The sequence below is a fragment of the Triticum dicoccoides genome, chromosome 2B (genome assembly GCF_002162155.2).
Source record: "Triticum dicoccoides isolate Atlit2015 ecotype Zavitan chromosome 2B, WEW_v2.0, whole genome shotgun sequence".
NCBI lineage: Eukaryota > Viridiplantae > Streptophyta > Magnoliopsida > Poales > Poaceae > Triticum > Triticum dicoccoides.
In genome coordinates, this window is record NC_041383.1 from 791,093,719 (window position 1) to 791,110,579 (window position 16,861).

Genomic DNA, 16,861 nt, shown 5'->3' on the forward strand with positions numbered 1-16,861 from the left:
TCCTTCGAGATATAGTTATGTTACTACATCTACTAGTTAGGAAAATTAAAAAAACATAAATTTGGACATGTTTTGCAAAAAAGTGTTATGAAAAAGTAAAACAGCCATATCTTTTGCATACAATGTCAAAAAAAATGCATAATATATCAAAAAAAATCAGCACGAAAATCCGCATCCGATTTTGACCGCCGTAGGCCTGTTTGCAAAACTTTAGAATCCTTAAATTCTGAAAGGAAAAAAGATATGCTCAAATTTTAGTTTTTTTTTGAATTTTTGTTAAATCTGGTCAAACTATGGTCAAACTACTTATGCAAGATATATTAGTGTTAACAAATAATTATTTTAGTTTTTTTGAATTTTGGTCAAACTATGGTCAAATCTGGTCAAACTTTGATCTATGGTCAAACTACTTATTTAAGAAATATTAGTGTTACTAAATAATTATTGTTTTTTAGAATAATAGTTTCAAACTCAAACAGTGCTTTATGCTCAAGATCAACTCCTAAGGGTTAATGGGGTTGACAGCTTAGTATTGTTAGGAAAACAACAAGTGCATACTTGGAAACTAGGGGGAACAGAACTCGAAAGTTAAGTGTGCTTAGGCTGGAGTAGTGAGAGGATGCGTGACTGGCCGGGAAGTTAGACGATTTGGAATGAGTGGTTCATAATTGAGTAGTGAGCAGTGATGAGGGGTGATTAGAGATTAAATTATCAAATAATTCAGAGATTTGAAAATAAAAAAAATAAAAAAATAAAAAAATTCCAAAAAAAATCAGAAAACAAAATTTCAAAAAATTCATAATTTGTTACCAACCGGGACTAAAGGTGGAGCTCTGATAACTCGCAAGTATACGGGATCAATTATAGCCTCTTTCGATAAGTAAGAGTGTCGAACCCAACGAGGAGCTAATGGTAGAACAAATATTCTCTCAAGTCCTATCTGCCACTGATACAACTCTACGCACGCTAGACGTTCGCTTTACTTAGAACAAGTATGAAACTAGAAGTACTTTGTAGGTGTTGTTGGATAGGTTTGCAAGATAATAAAGAGCACGTAAATATAAACTAGGGGCTGTTTAGATAAAGAAGCAATAAAGTAAATATAGCGAGTGTGGAAAAGTGGTGGTAGGAGTTGTGAAATTGCCCCTAAGCAATTGACTACGTTACTAGACCGATAATCACTATTGCAATTTTATTTGAGGGAGAGGCATAAGCTAACATATTTTGTCTTTTTGGATCATATGCACTTATGATTGGAACTCTAGCAAGCATCCGCAACTACTAAAGATCATTAAGGTAAAACCCAACCATAGCATTAAAGTATCAAGTCCCCTTTATCCCATACACAAACAACCTACTTACTCGGGCCTGTGCTTCTGTCACTCACACCACCCACCATAAGCAAATCATAAACATATTGCAAACCCTACAGAGGGAATCCCTCACGCTTGCGCGACACGGAGGGCACAATAGGACAATACCAATAATAAAACATGCAATTCAAACCAATCATAGCAATTCATCAATCACCAGTAGGACAACGAAAATCTACTCAGACATCATAGGATGGCAACACATCATTGGATAATAATATGAAGCATAAAGCAAAATGTTCAAGTAGAGGGTACAACGGGTTGTGGGATAATGGACCGCTGAATATAGATGAGGGAAGGTGATGGAGATGTTGGTGAAGATGATGGAGGTGTTGGTGAAGATCGCGGTGATGATGATGGCCCCCGGCAGCGCTCCGGCGCCACCGGAAGCAAGGGGGAGAGAGCTCCCCTTCTTTTTCTTCTTCCTTGACCTTCTCCCTAGATCGGAGAAGGGCTTCCCCTCTGGTCCTTGGCTCCCATGGCTTGGGAGGGGCGAGAGCCCCTCCGAGATTGGATCTATCTCTCTGTCTCTCTTTGTTTCTGCATTCTGGAATTCTGCCCTGGTGCCATTTCTTTTATATCCGGAGATCCGTAACTCCGATTAGATTGAAACCTTCGCCCAGATCTTTTTCCAAAAATTAGCTTTCTTGCGGCCAAAGAAGGGCATCAACCGCCTTACGAGGGGCCTAGGAGGGTGGGGGCGCGCCCACCTGGAGTGGGCGTGGGCCCCTGTCTCGTGGCCACCTCGGGCACCGTCTCGCGTTGATTTTACTTCCCAAAAATCACAAATATTCCAAAATAATTCTCCCTCCATTTTTATCCCATTTGGACTCCGTTTGATATGGGGTTTCTGCGAAACATAAAACATGCAACAGACAGGAACGGGCACTGGGCACTGGATCAATATGTTAGTCCCAAAAAATAGTATAAAAAATTGCCAAAAGTATATGAAAGTTGTAGAATATTGGCATGGAATAATCAAAAATTATAGATACGACGGAGACGTATCAGCATCCCCAAGCTTAATTCCTGCTCGTCTTCGAGTAGGTAAATGATAAAAAAGATAGTTTTTGATGTGGAATGCTACCTAGCATAATCTTGATCATATGTCTAATCATGGCATGAATATTAAGACACGAGTGATTCAAAGCAATAGTCTATCATTTGACATAAAAACAATAATACTTAGGGCATCCCAACAAACAATCATGTCTTTCAAAATATCAATGCTTCAGAACGGTTATCCCTACAAAATAATATAGTCTTGTATGCTCCCTTTTCTTAACACAAGGTACCCCTCATGCCTATCCCGGTGTCAGCCAAGCAATTGTTTCATACTTTAGTATTCTCAAACTTTTTCAACCTTCACACAATACATGAGCATGAGCCATGGATATAGCACTATGGGTGGAATAGAATATGATGGTGGAGGTTATGTGGAGAAGACAAAAAGGGAGAAAGTCTCACATCGACGCGGCTAATCAACGGGCTATGGAGATGCTCATCAATTGATGTCAATGTGAGGACTAGGGATTGCCATGCAACGGATGCACTAGAGCTATAAGTATATGAAAGTTCAAACTGAAAACTAACTGTGTGTGCATCCAACTTGCTTGCTCATGAAGACCTAGGGCATTTGAGGAAGCCCATCGTTGGAATATACAAGACAAGTTCTATAATCAAAATTTCCACTAGTATATGAAAGTGACAATATAGGAGACTCTTTATATGAAGAACATGGTGCTACTTTGAAGCACAAGTGTGGAAAAAGGATAGTAACATTGCCCCTTTTCTTTTCTTATTTTTTTCTTCTTTTTTTCTTTTTTTGGTGGGCTTCTTTGGCCCCTTTTTTTATTTAGGCTTCTTTGGCCTCTCTTTTTTTTCATGGGGCAATGCTCTATAATGATGATCATCACACTTTTATTTACTTACAACTCAATATTACAACTTGATACTAGAGCAAAGATATGACTCTATATGAATGCTTCCGGCGGTGTACCGGGATGTGCAATGATCTAGCGTAGCAATGACATCAAAAAACGGACAAGCCATGAAAAAATCATGCTAGCTATCTTACGATCATGCAAAGCAATATGACAATGAATGCTCAAGTCATGTATATGATGATGATGGAAGTTGCATGGCAATATATCTCGGAATGGCTATGGAAATGCCATAATAGGTAGGTATGGTGGCTGTTTTGAGGAAGATATAAGGAGGCTTATGTTGGAAATATGCCCTAGAGGCAATAATAAAAGTATTATTATTATATTTCCTTGTTCATGATAATTGTCTTTTATTCATGCTATAACTGTATTATCCGGAAATCGTAATACACGTGTGAATACATAGACCACAATATGTCCCTAGTGAGCCTCTAGTTGACTAGCTCGTTGTGATCAACAGATAGTCATGGTTTCCTGGCTATGGACATTGGATGTCGTTGATAACGGGATCACATCATTAGGAGAATGATGTGATGGACAAAACCCAATCCTAAGACTAGCACAAAAGATCGTGTAGTTCATTTGCTAGAGCTTTGCCAATGTCAAGTATCTCTTCCTTCGACCATGAGAGCGTGTAACTCCTGGATACCGTAGGAGTGCTTTGGGTGTATCAAACGTCACAACGTAACTGGGTGACTATAAAGGTGCACTACAGGTATCTCCGAAAGTATCTATTGTTTTATGCGGATCGAGACTGGGATTTGTCACTCCGTGTAAACGGAGAGGTATCTCTGGGCCCACTCGGTAGGACATCATCATATGCGCAATGTGACCAAGGAGTTGATCACGGGATGATGTGTTACGGAACGAGTAAAGTGACTTGCCGGTAACGAGATTGAACAAGGTATTGGATACCGACGATCGAATCTCGGGCAAGTAACATACCGATAGACAAAGGGAATTGAATACGGGATTGATTAAGTCCTTGACATCGTGGTTCATCTGATGAGATCATCGTGGAGCATGTGGGAGCCATCATGGGTATCCAGATCCCGCTGTTGGTTATTGACCAGAGAACGTCTCGGTCATGTCTGCATGTCTCCCGAACCCGTAGGGTCTACACACTTAAGGTTCGATGACGCTAGGGTTATAAAGGAAGTTTGTATGTGGTTACCAAATGTTGTTCGGAGTCCTGGATGAGATCCCGGACGTCACGAGGAGTTCCGGAATGGTCCGGAGGTAAAGATTTATATATGGGAAGTCCTATTTTGGCCACCGGAAAATGTTCGGGATTTTTCGGTATTGTACCGGTAAGGTTCTAGAAGGTTCAGGAGTGGGGCCCACCTGCATGGGGGGACCCACATGAACGTGGGTAGTGGGGGAAAGTCCCCACACCCCTGCTCAAGGCGCACCAAGATCCCCCCTTAGAAGGAATAAGATCATATCCCAAAGGGATAAGATCAAGATCCCTAAAAGGGGGGGATAACAATCGGTGGGGAAGGAAATGATGGGATTTCTTTCCTCCCACCTTGGCCAACGCCCCAATGGACTTGGAGGGCAAGAAACCAGCCCCTCCACCCCTATATATAGTGGGGAGACGCATGGGAGCTTCAGACAAAGTTCTGGCGCAGCCCTCCCCCTCTCCCAAGTCGTCCTCCTCTCCCGTGGTGCTTGGCGAAGCCCTGCAGGATTGCCACGCTCCTCCACCACCACCACGCCGTTGTGCTGCTGCTGGATGGAGTCTTCCTCAACCTCTCCCTCTCTCCTTGCTGGATCAAGGCGTGGGATACGTCACCGGGCTGTACGTGTGTTGAACGCGGAGGTGCCGTGCGTTCGGCACTTGATCATCGGTGATTTGAATCACGACGAGTACGACTTCATCAACCCCGTTCACTTGAACGCTTCCGCTTAGCGATCTACAAGGGTATGTAGATGCACTCTCCTTCTACTCGTAGCTGGTTTCTCCATAGATAGATCTTGGTGACACGTAGGAAAATTTTGAATTTCTGCTACGTTCCCCAACAGTGGCATCATGAGCTAGGTCTATTGCGTAGATTCTTTGCACGAGTAGAACACAAAGTAGTTGTGGGCGTTGATGTTGTTCAATATGCTTACCGTTACTAGTCCAATCTTGTTTCGACGGTATTGTGGGATGAAGCGGCCTGGACCGACCTTACACATACTCTTACGTGAGACAGGTTCCACCGATTGACATGCACTTGGTGCATAAGGTGGCTAGCGGGTGCCAGTCTCTCCCACTTTAGTCGGAACGGATTCGATGAAAAGGGTCCTTATGAAGGGTAAATAGCAATTGGCATATCACGTTGTGGTTTTGCGTAGGTAAGAAACGTTCTTGCTAGAAACCCATAGCAGCCACGTAAAACATGCAAACAACAATTAGAGGACGTCTAACTTGTTTTTGCAGGGTATGCTTTGTGATGTGATATGGCCAAGAAGAATGTGATGAATGATATGTGATGTATGAGATTGATCATGTTCTTGTAATAGGATTCACGACTTGCATGTCGATGAGTGTGACAACCGGCAGGAGCCATAGGAGTTGTCTTTATTTATTGTATGACCTGCGTGTCATTTAACAATGCCATGTAAATTACTTTACTTTATTGCTAAACGCGTTAGCCATAGAAGTAGAAGTAGTCGTTGGCGTGACAACTTCATGAAGACACGATGATGGAGATCATGATGATGGAGATCATGGTGTCATGCCGGTGAGGATGATGATCATGGAGCCCCGAAGATGAAGATCAAAAGGAGCAAAAATGATATTGGCCATATCATGTCACTATTTGATTGCATGTGATGTTTATCATGTTTATGCATCTTGTTTACTTAGGACGACGGTAGTAAATAAGATGATCCCTTACAAAATTTCAAGAAGTGTTCTCCCCTAACTGTGCACCGTTGCTACAGTTCGTCGCTTCTAAGCACCACGTGATGATCGGGTGTGATGGATTCTTACGTTCACATACAACGGGTGTAAGACAGTTTTACACAGCGAAAACACTTAGGGTTAACTTGACGAGCCTAGCATGTGCAGACATGGCCTCGGAACACGGAGACCGAAAGGTCGAGCATGAGTCGTATAGTAGATACGATCAACATGAAGATGTTCACCGATGATGACTAGTCCGTCTCACGTGATGATCGGACACGGCCTAGTTGACTCGGATCATGTAATCACTTAGATGACTAGAGGGATGTCTATCTGAGTGGGAGTTCATAAGATGAACTTAATTATCCTGAACATAGTCAAAAGACCTTTTGCAAATTATGTCGTAGTTCACGCTATAGTTCTACTGTTTTAGTTATGTTCCTAGAGAAAATATAGTTGAAAGTTGACAGTAGCGATTATGCGGACAGTAGAAAGCTTATGTCCTTAATGCACCGCTCAATGTGCTGAACCCCAAACGTCGTTTGTGGATGTTTCAAACATCGAACATACACGTTTTGATAACTACGTGATAGTTCAGTTAAATGGTTTAAGTAAAGGCACCAAAGACGTTTTTGAAACATCGCGGAACATATGAGATGTTTCGAGGGCTGAAATTGGGATTTCAGGCTCGTGCTCACGTCAAGAGGTATAAGACCTCCGACGGTTCTCTTAGCCTGCAAACTAAGGGAGAAAATCTCAATCGTTGAGCTTGTGCTCAGATTGTCTGAGTGCAACAATCACTTGAATTGAGTGGGAGTTGATCTTCCAAATGAGATAGTGATGTTTCTCCAAAGTCATTGCCACCGAGCTGCTAGAGCTTCGTGATGAACTATAACATATCAGGGATAAATAAGATGATCCTTGAGGTATTCACGATGTTTGACACCGCGAAAGTAGAAATCAAGAAGGAGCATCAATTGTTGATGGTTGGTGAAACCACTAGTTTCAAGAAGGGCAAGGGCAAGAAGGGATACTTCATGAAACGGCAAATCAGCTGCTGCTCCAGTGAAGAAACCCAAGGTTGAACCCAAACCCGAGACTAAGTGCTTCTGTAATAAGGGGAACAGTCACTAGAGCAGAATTACCCTAGATACTTGGTAGATGAGAAGGCTGGCAAGGTCGATAGAAGTATATTGGATATACATTATGTTAATGTGTAATTTACTAGTACTCCTAGTAGCACCAGGGTATAAGATACCGGTTCGGTTGCTAAGTGTTAGTAACTCGAAATAAAAGCTACGGCATAAACGGAGACTAGCTAAAGGTGAGCTGACGATATGTGTTGGAAGTGTTTCCAATGTTGATATGATCAAGCATCGCACGCTCCCTCTACCATCGAGATTTGGTGTTTGCGTTGAGCATAGACATGATTGGATTATGTCTATCGCAATACGGTTATTCATTTAAAGAGAATAATGGTTACTCTATTTATTTGAATAATACCTTCAATGGTCTTGCACCTAAAATGAATGGTTCATTGAAATCTCGATCGTAGTGATACACATGTTCATGCCAAAAGATAGTAATGATAGTACCACCTATTTGTGGCACTGCCACGTAAGTCATATCGGTATAAAATGCATGAAGAAGCTCCATGTTGATGGATCTTTGGACTTACTCATTTTTGAAAAGTTTGAGACATGCGAACCATGTCTATTGGTATATATGCATGAAGAAACTCCATGCAAATGGACCGTTTGAACTCACTTGATTTTGAATCACTTGAGATATGCAAATCATACCACATGGGCAAGATGACTGAAAAGCCTCGGTTTCAGTAAGATGGAACAAGATAGCAACTTGTTGGAAGTAACACATTTTGATGTGTGTAGTCCAATGAGTGCTGAGGCATGCAGTGAATATCATTATGTTCTTACTTCACAGATGATTCGAGTAGATGTTGAATATATTTACTTGATGAAACACAAGTCTGAATTATTGAATGGTTCAAGTAATTTCAGAGTAAAGTTGAAGATCATCGTGACAAGAGGATAAAATGTCTATGATAAGATCATAGAGATGAGTATCTGAGTTACGAGTTTTGGCACACAATTAAGACATTGTGGAAATTGTTTCGCAATTAATACCGCCTGGAACACCATAGTGTGATGGTGTGTCCGAACATCATAACTGCACCCTATTGGATATGATGGATACCATGATGTCTCTTATCGAATTACCACTATCGTTCATGGGTTAGGCATTAGAGACAACCACATTCCCTTTAAATAGGGCACCGCGTAATTCCGTTGAGATGACACCGTATGAATTATGGTTTAGAGAAACCTAAGTTGTCGTTTCTTAAAAGTTTGGGGCTACGACGCTTATGTGAAAAAGTTTCAGGCTGATAAGCTAGAACCCAAAGCGGATAAATGCATCTTCATAGGACACCCAAAACAGTTGGGTATACCTCCTGTCTCAGATCCAAAAGCAATAAAGGATTGTTTCTTGAATCAGGTCCTTTCTCGAGGAAAGGTTTCTCTCAAAAGAATTGAGTGGGAGGATGGTGGAGACTTGATGAGGTTATTGAACCATCACTTCAACCAGTGTGTAGCAGGGCACAGGAAGTTGTTCCCGTGGCACCTACACCAATTGAAGTGGAAGCTTATGATAGTGATCATGAAACTTCAGATCAAGTCACTCCCAAACCTCGTAGGATGACAAGGATGCGTACTACTTGAGAGTGGTACGTAATCCTGTCTTGGAAGTCATGTTGCTAGACAACAATGAGCCTACGAGCTATGGAGAAGCGATGGTGGGCCCGGATTCCGATAAATGGCTTGAGGCCATAAAATCCGAGAGAGGATCCATGTATGAAAACAAAGTGAAGACTTTGGCAGAACGGCTCGATGGTCGTAAGGCAAATGAGTACGGATGGATTTTAAAAGGAAGACAGACAATGATGGTAAGAATTACCATTAAGAAAGCTCGACTTGTCGTTAAGATGTTTTCCGACAAGTTCAAGGAGTTGACTACGATGAGATTTTCTCACTCGTAGCGATGCTAAGAGTCTGTTGGAATTATATTAGCGATTACTGCATTATTTATGAAATCTTGCAGGTAGGATGTCAAAACATTGTTTCCTCGACGATTTTCTTGAGGAAAGGTTGTATGTGATACAACCAAGAAGGTTTTGTCAATCCCGAAAGATGCTAATAAGTATGCAAAGCTCCAGCAATCCTTCTAAGGACTGGAGTGAGCATCTCGGAGTTGGAATGTATGCTTTGATGATGATCAAAGATTTTGGGTTTGTACAAAGTTTATGACAAACTTGTATTTCCAAAGAAGTGAGTGGGAGTACTATAGAATTTCTGATGAGTATATGTTGTTGACATATTGTTGATCAAAAATGACGTAGAATTTCTGGAAAGCATATAGGGTTATTTTGAAAGTGTTTTTCAATGGAAAGCCTGGATTAAGCTACTTGAACATTGAGCATCAAGATCTATAAGGATAGATCAAAATGCTTAATAATACTTTCAAATGAGCACATACCTTGACATGATCTTGAAGGTGTTCAAGATGGACCAGTCAAAGAAGGAGTTCTTGCCTGAGTTGTAAGGTACGAAGTTAGGACTTAAAGCTCGACCACGGCAGAAAAGAGAGAAAGGACGAAGGTCGTCCCCTATACTTTAGACGTAGGCTCTACAGTATGCCATGCTGAGTACCGCACCTGAAGTGTGCCTTGCCATGAGTCAGTCAAGGGGTACAAGAGTGATCCAAGAATGGATCAAGTTATCCTTAGAAATTAGTGGACTAAGGAATTTTTCTCGATTATGGAGGTGGTAAAAGAGTTCGTCGTAAAGGGTTACGTCGATGCAAGCTTGACACCTATCCGGATAGCTCTGAGTAGAGATACCGGATACATATAATGGAGCAACAATTTAGAATAGCTCCAAGTAGAACAGTTATTTGGATTAGCTCCAAATAGAGCGTGGTAGCTACATCTAGGAGATGACATAGAGATTTGTAAAACACACACAGATCTGAAAGGTTCGGACCCGTTGACTAAAACCTCTCTCACAAGCAACATGATCAAACCTAAAACTCATTGAGTATTAGTCACATGGCGATGTGACCTGTGAGTGTTAATCACATGGCGATGTGAACTAGATTATTGACTCTAGTGCAAGTGGGAGACTGTTGGAAATATGCCCTAGAGGCAATAATAAAAGTATTATTATTATATTTCCTTGTTCATGATAATTGTCTTTTATTCATGCTATAACTGTATTATCCGGAAATCGTAATACACGTGTGAATACATAGACCACAATATGTCCCTAGTGAGCCTCTAGTTGACTAGCTCGTTGTGATCAACAGATAGTCATGGTTTCCTGGCTATGGACATTGGATGTCGTTGATAACGGGATCACATCATTAGGAGAATGATGTGATGGACAAGACCCAATCCTAAGACTAGCACAAAAGATCGTGTAGTTCATTTGCTAGAGCTTTGCCAATGTCAAGTATCTCTTCCTTCGACCATGAGAGCCTGTAACTCCTGGATACCGTAGGAGTGCTTTGGGTGTATCAAACGTCACAACGTAACTGGGTGACTATAAAGGTGCACTACAGGTATCTCCGAAAGTATCTATTGTTTTATGCGGATCGAGACTGGGATTTGTCACTCCGTGTAAACGGAGAGGTATCTCTGGGCCCACTCGGTAGGACATCATCATATGCGCAATGTGACCAAGGAGTTGATCACGGGATGATGTGTTACGGAATGAGTAAAGTGACTTGCCGGTAACGAGATTGAACAAGGTATCGGTATACCGACGATCGAATCTCGGGCAAGTAAAATACCGCTAGACAAAGGGAATTGTATACGGGATCGATTGAGTCCTTGACATCGTGGTTCATCCGATGAGATCATCGTGGAACATGTGGGAGCCAACATGGGTATCCAGATCCCGCTGTTGGTTATTGACCGGAGAACGTCTCGGTCATGTCTGCATGTCTCCCGAACCCGTAGGGTCTACACACTTAAGGTTCGATGACGCTAGGGTTATAAAGGAAGCTTGTATGTGGTTACCGAATGTTGTTCGGAGTCCCGGATGAGATCCCGGACGTCACGAGGAGTTCCGGAATGGTCCGGAGTCCCGGATGAGAACCCAAACCCGAGACTAAGTGCTTCTGTAATAAGGGGAACAGCCACTGGAGCAGAATTACCCTAGATACTTGGTAGATGAGAAGGCTGGCAAAGTCGATAGAAGTATATTGGATATACATTATGTTAATGTGTACTTTACTAGTACTCCTAGTAGCACCAGGGTATTGGATACCGGTTCGGTTGCTAAGTGTTAGTAACTCGAAATAAAAGCTACGGAATAAACGGAGACTAGCTAAAGGTGAGCTGACGATATATGTTGGAAGTGTTTCCAAGGTTGATATGATCAAGCATCGCACGCTCCCTCTACCACCGAGATTGGTGTTTGCGTTGAGCATAGACATGATTGGATTATGTCTATCGCAATACGGTTATTCATTTAAGGAGAATAATGGTTACTCTATTTTTGAATAATACCTTCAATGGTCTTGCACCTAAAGGAATGGTTTATTGAATCTCGGTCGTAGTGATACACATTTTCATGCCAAAAGATATAAGATAGTAATGATAATACCACTTACTTGTGGCACTGCCATGTAAGTCATAATGGTATAAAACGCATGAAGAAGCTCCATGTTGATGGATCTTTGGACTCACTCGTTTTTGAAAAGTTTGAGACATGCGAACCATGTCTATTGGTGTATATGCATGAAGAAACTCCATGCAAATGGATCGTTCGGACTCACTTGATTTTGAATCACTTGAGATATGCAAATCATACCACATGGGCAAGATGACTGAAAAGCCTCATTTTCAGTAAGATGGAACAAGATAGCAACTTGTTGGAAGTAACACATTTTGATGTGTGCAGTCGAATGAGTGCTGAGGCATGCAGTGAATATCATTATGTTCTTACTTCACAGATGATTCGAGTAAATGTTGAGTATATTTACTTGATGAAACACAAGTCTGAATTATTGAATGGTTCAAGTAATTTCAGAGTGAAGTAGCAGATCATTGTGACAAGAGGATAAAATGTCTATGATATGATCATAGAGATGAATATCTGAGTTATGAGTTTTGACACACAATTAAGACATTGTGGAAATTGTTTCGCAATTAATACCGCCTGGAACACCATAATGTGATGGTGTGGCCGAACATCATAGTTGCACCCTATTGGATATGGTGCGTACCATGATGTCTCTTATCGAATTACCGCTATCGTTCATGGGTTAGGCATTAGAGACAACCACATTCACTTTAAATAGGGCACCACGTAATTCCGATGAGATGACACCGTATGAATTATGGTTTAGAGAAACCTAAGTTGTCGTTTCTTAAAAGTTTGGGGCTGCGACGCTTATATGAAAAAGTTTCAGGTTGATAAGCTCGAACCCAAAGCGGATAAAATGCATCTTCATAGGAAACCCAAAACAGTTGGGTATACCTCCTAATTCAGATCCAAAAGCAATATGGATTGTTTCTAGAATCGGGTCCTTTCTCGAGGAAAAGTTTCTCTCAAAAGAATTGAGTGGGAGGATGCTGGAGACTTGATGAGGTTATTGAACCGTCTCTTCAACTAGTGTGTGACAGGGCACAGGGAGTTGTTCCTGTGGCACCTACACCAATTGAAGTGGAAGCTTATGATATTGATCATGAAACTTCGGATCAAGTCACTCCCAAACCTCGTAAGATGACAAGGATGCGTACTACTTCAGAGTGGTACGCAATCCTGTCTTGAAGGTCATGTTGCTAGACAACAATGAACCTACGAGCTATGGAGAAGCGATGGTGGGCCCGGATTCCGATAAATGGCTTGAGGCCATAAAATCCGAGAGTGTAGACTTTGGCAGAACGGCTCGATGGTCGTAAGGCTAATGAGTACAGATGGATTTCAAAAGGAAGACGGACAATGATGGTAAATGTCACCATTAAGAAAGCTCGACTTGTCGTTAAGATGTTTTCCGACAAGTTCAAGGAGTTGACTACGATGAGATTTTCTCACTCGTAGCGATGCTAAGAGTCTGTTGGAATTATATTAGCGATTACTGCATTATTTATGAAATCTTGCAGATAGGATGTCAAAACATTGTTTCCTCGACGATTTTAATGATGAAAGGTTGTATGTGATACAACCGGAAGGTTTTGTCAATCCCGAAAGATGCTAATAAGTATGCAAAGCTCCATCAATCCTTCTAAGGACTGGAGTGAGCATCTTGGAGTTGGAATGTATGCTTTGATGATGATCAAAAATTTTGGGTTTGTACAAAGTTTATGAGAAACTTGTATTTCCAAAGAAGTGAGTGGGAGCACTATAGAATTTCTGATGAGTATATGTTGTTGACATATTGTTGATCAGAAATGACATAGAATTTCTGGAAAGCATATAGGGTTATTTTGAAAGTGTTTTTCAATGGAAAGCCTGGATTAAGCTACTTGAGCATTCAGCATCAAGATCTATAAGGATAGATCAAAATGCTTAATAATACTTTCAAATGAGCACATACCTTGACATGATCTTGAAGGTGTTCAAGATGGACCAGTCAAAGAAGGAGTTCTTGCCTGAGTTATAAGGTACGAAGTTAAGACTTAAAGCTCGACCACGGCAGAATAAAGAGAAAGGACGAAGGTCGTCCCCTATGCTTAAGACGTAGACTCTTCAGTATGCTATGCTGTGTACCGCACCTGAAGTGTGCCTTGCCATGAGTCAGTCAAGGGGTACAAGAGTGATCCAAGAATGGCTCACAGGACAGCGGTCAAAGTTATCCTTAGTAACTAGTGGACTAAGGAATTTTCTCGATTATGGAGGTGGTAAAAGAGTTCGTCGTAAAGGTTACGACGATGCAAGCTTGACACCTATCCGGATAGCTCTGAGTAGAGAGACTGGATACATATAATGGAGCAATAATTTAGAATAGCTCCAAGTAGAACAATTGTTTGGAATAGCTCCAAATAGAGCGTGGTAGCTGCATCTAGGAGATGACATAGAGATTTGTAAAGCACACACGGATCTGAAAGGTTCAGACCCGTTGACTAAAACCTCTCTCACAAGCAACATGATCAAACATAAAACTCATTGAGTGTTAATCACATAGTGATGTGAACTAGACTACTGACTCTAGTAAACTCTTGGGTATTAGTCACATGGCGATGTGACCTGTGAGTGTTAATCACATGGCGATGTGAACTAGATTATTGACTCTAGTGCAAGTGGGAGACTGTTGGAAATATGCCCTAGAGGCAATAATAAAAGTATTATTATTATATTTCCTTGTTCATGATAATTGTCTTTTATTCATGCTATAACTGTATTATCCGGAAATCATAATACATGTGTGAATACATAGACCACAATATGTCCCTAGTGAGCCTCTAGTTGACTAGCTCGTTGTGATCAACAGATAGTCATGGTTTCCTGGCTATGGACATTGGATGTCGTTGATAACGGGATCACATCATTAGGAGAATGATGTGATGGACAAGACCCAATCCTAAGACTAGCACAAAAGATCGTGTAGTTCATTTGCTAGAGCTTTGCCAATGTCAAGTATCTCTTCCTTCGACCATGAGAGCGTGTAACTCCTGGATACCGTAGGAGTGCTTTGGGTGTATCAAACGTCACAACGTAACTGGGTGACTATAAAGGTGCACTACAGGTATCTCCGAAAGTATCTATTGTTTTATGCGGATCGAGACTGGGATTTGTCACTCCGTGTAAACGGAGAGGTATCTCTGGGCCCACTCGGTAGGACATCATCATATGCGCAATTTGACCAAGGAGTTGATCACGGGATGATGTGTTACGGAACGAGTAAAGTGACTTGCCGGTAACGAGATTGAACAAGGTATTGGATACCGACGATCGAATCTCGGGCAAGTAACATACCGATAGACAAAGGGAATTGAATACGGGATTGATTAAGTCCTTGACATCGTGGTTCATCCGATGAGATCATCGTGGAGCATGTGGGAGCCATCATGGGTATCCAGATCCCGCTGTTGGTTATTGACCAGAGAACGTCTCGGTCATGTCTGCATGTCTCCCGAACCCGTAGGGTCTACACACTTAAGGTTCGATGACGCTAGGGTTATAAAGGAAGTTTGTATGTGGTTACCGAATGTTGTTCGGAGTCCCGGATGAGATCCTGGACGTCACGAGGAGTTCCGGAATGGTCCGGAGGTAAAGATTTATATATGGGAAGTCCTATTTTGGCCACCGGAAAATGTTCGGGATTTTTCGGTATTGTACCAGTAAGGTTCTAGAAGGTTCCGGAGTGGGGCCCACCTGCATGGGGGGACCCACATGAACGTGGGTAGTGGGGGAAAGTCCCCACACCCCTGGTCAAGGTGCACCAAGATCCCCCCTTAGAAGGAATAAGATCATATCCCAAAGGGATAAGATCAAGATCTCTAAAAGGGGGGGATAACAATCGGTGGGGAAGGAAATGATGGGATTTCTTTCCTCCCACCTTGGCCAACGCCCCAATGGACTTGGAGGGCAAGAAACCAGCCCCTCCACCCCTATATATAGTGGGGAGACGCATGGGAGCTTCAGACGAAGTTCTGGCGCAGCCCTCCCCCTCTCCCAAGTCATCCTCCTCTCCCGTGGTGCTTGGCGAAGCCCTGCAGGATTGCCACGCTCCTCCACCACCACCACGCCGTTGTGCTGCTGCTGGATGGAGTCTTCCTCAACCTCTCCCTCTCTCCTTGCTGGATCAAGGCGTGGGATACGTCACCGGGCTGTACGTGTGTTGAACGCGGAGGTGCCGTGCGTTCGGCACTTGATCATCGGTGATTTGAATCACGACGAGTACGACTTCATCAACCCCGTTCACTTGAACGCTTCCGCTTAGCGATCTACAAGGGTATGTAGATGCACTCTCCTTCTACTCGTAGCTGGTTTCTCCATAGATAGATCTTGGTGACACGTAGGAAAATTTTGAATTTTTGCTACGTTCCCCAACAGCTTATGTGTGATAGAGCGTATCGTATCACGGGGTTTGGATGCACTGGCAAAGTTTGCACAAACTCTTGAGGTGAGAAAGGGCAATGCACGGTACCGAAGAGGCTAGCAATGATGGAAGGTTGAGAGTGCGTATAATACATGGACTCAACATTAGTCATAAAGAACTCACATACTTATTGCAAAAATTTATTAGCCATCGAAACAAAGTACTACACGCATGCTCCTAGGGGGGAGGTTGGTAGGAGTTAACCATCACGCGCCCCCGACCTTCACGCAAAGATAAACAATCAAAATACAATGCGCGCCAATTTGGTTACATTGTTGGTAGACCATACGTGCATGCTTCGGGAATCACAAACCTTAACACCAACATCCTTACTAAACACAACCATCTACTAGTACCTCCCACATATTATCATCATTATATCGCAAAAACTATTGCATGGAATCAAACATATCATATTCAGTGATCCACAAGTTTATGTAGGATTTTATGACTAACCATGTGAATGACCAATTCCTGTCATCTCTCTAAATAGATACAAGTGAAGCAAGAGAGTTTAATTC